Source organism: Ailuropoda melanoleuca, chromosome 18 (genome assembly GCF_002007445.2).
Source record: "Ailuropoda melanoleuca isolate Jingjing chromosome 18, ASM200744v2, whole genome shotgun sequence".
In the NCBI taxonomy this organism is placed as follows: Eukaryota; Metazoa; Chordata; class Mammalia; order Carnivora; family Ursidae; genus Ailuropoda; species Ailuropoda melanoleuca.
This window is the reverse complement of record NC_048235.1, coordinates 4,461,796-4,464,273: the sequence shown is the minus strand read 5'-3', so window position 1 is coordinate 4,464,273 and position 2,478 is coordinate 4,461,796.

The window sequence follows — 2,478 nt, the reverse complement described above, 5'->3', positions numbered from 1 at the left end:
CAAGGCTGGGGGTGGGGGAGGAGGGAAAGAGGGGGAAGCTGAGGCTGGGAAAGGAATAAACAATATGGACTTTTGTTCTGTGTTCTTTCAACTGAAGCTAAGAAAACACAAACAGCAACCAACCAAGGTCAGTTAAGGATGTCATTTAGACCTGATAATTCTGGATTTAAAGGCAACACTTTGTCTTTAACTTACTTTAAAAGACTGAATCGTTGATAAAAGTACAGAGATTTGCTTTTTTTTTTCTCCTTATACCTGAAGTTTAGTCACCCACGGATGTGAGCTTTGGGCTGTCTGTGCCTTGAGGGAAGCATTGTGATGGGGAGACCGTGTGGAAGATTCGACCTGGGCTCTCTCTGGACTCTTCCCTAGCTAATTCCCTGACTGTCCGTAAACCTGTCCATCTTCCGGAGCCTGCGGTTCCTCTCCTGTAAGGAAGGGGTACTCTACGTCGGCCTGGCTGGGTTATAGGATTCTTACCCAGGCCCACCACGGCACTGGGTGAACTGACTTGCTCTTCTCTTCCTGTCCATCCCTCATGCTGACAGCCTCTAGAGAGCTGCGGTCTGATAGGCATCCTGTGTGGCTAGGGGTCCACTGTTTCCTGAGGCCGCGGTACCTGGGGGGCCTCCACTACCTGTCACGGAGATTGACTTCTGCCAAAGCAAATGCATGCTGGGTCCTGTTGGAGCGTTAAGCTTGTTTTCACGAAAACGTTTCACAGTTACTGCTCCAAAGCCGTGCAATTGTTTGGGGGCATCTTGCTTTGGTCTCAGGACCTTGTTTGGCATGAGAGCCAAAAACCTCTTCCATGGTTAAAGGGTGGGGCAGAGACCCTTCTCGGGCCTCGTGGGCTCACAGGGCGACCAGCACACACCTTGGGAATCCCAGAAGTGTCCGATCCCTGTGTTCCCTCTCGTCTCCAGAAGTTCGGGGACTCGTGAAGGGAATCGAGTGTATCTGTCGGTCGTGTATCTGTTTGCTTTAAATGACAGCCACCGTAAAATGAACGATGTTTTCCTCACGTACTCGGATCCCACTTCCCACTCTCTAATGTCTGAAGAATTTGGAGGCCAGTATACATTCTACCAGCAGTCAGGAAATAACATCATTAATCTGGGTAATGGAGTTGGGTGGACAAGGGTCCAAGTCGAAATTTGTAGGGTTATAGAATCGTTCAGGATTTTGAATCCTTTGTTTTAAATACCTGTTAGCCAAAAGGTCAGTCGGGTTTAGTTTCGACTTGGGTTTGGAATAAATGGCCAAGTGCCCTCCTCTCTCCCCAAACTCATGATCATGTTCCCCCGTAAGCATGAGTTCTGTGTAGAAACCAGCAGCGCGGGGAGAGGGGAACGTGCCGTGTGGCCGTGGCCCGGGCTGACCCTGCTGATGGACACACTCCATGGGGCGATTGGAGGGGCGGATATGGCGAGTTAAGCACACTTCACACTCCTGTTTTACTTTAAGACGGAATGCCGGGGAAAGCTGGCCTCGCTGCGCCTGGAGCTGGCCCCGGGACCCCCTGCGCTCACAGGACCGCGCGGGCTCAGCAGGTGGCGCTGTTGCCTCTGCAGCGGCGGCGGAGCCCGGTCTCCTGCCTGCTCCTCCGTCCAGCATCCTTCCCCGTGCAAGCTTGTCACCTTCAGCCACACACCCAAACACCCCGCGGGGACTGCACCACGGGCTTGTGAGGCCTCGGCACACACGGTGCCTCTGTCTTTTCTCAGCAAGCCGATGACCTATCCTGGTTGAAATCATGTGCTGAAGGGCTGGTTGAGATCATTAGGCGTTCAAATGCGGTCATTCATTTCTCATTACAGGAATATGACGAATTTCCAATTTCAGCAGCAGCTGCCCTTAAATTGGAAGTCAGCGTTTGTGAAATATCCAGCGTCTTATCCACAAAGCTCATTCTTGAGGCTGGACATACATAATACCTAGCCTGCTTTTCAAATGACAGGGCCCACCTGGCTGATTTTTATCACGGGGACCATTACGATTGCCATTACGGAAGAAAAAAGTCCTTTTCTGTGTCTCTTTAGGGACAGTGAATTCCGGAATGTGCCAGGAATCCTATGGTGTTTCCAGCTCCCAGTTTCCGTCTAAATTCCATGGATCGAGAGAGTGCTTTTCATTTCTACAAGATGAGAATTATGCTCTTCTGAGACAAAGGAATATTAGTACTAAAGAGAAATGACCTATGAAGCCATGAGTAGACATGGAGGAAACTTAAGAGCATATCAGTAAGTGTAAGAAGCTGGTCTGAAAAGCCTACACACTGTATGATTCCAACTACATGACGTTCTAGAAAAGGCGAAAGTATGGAGACAGATCAGTGGTTGCCAGACACTGGGTAGGGAGGGAGTAATGGGCCTAGCAGAGAGGAGTTTTTAGGGCGGTGAAACTGTTCTGTGTGATACCGTATGGTGGATAGACGTCATTATACGCTTGTCTAAACCCGTAGAATGCACAACACCA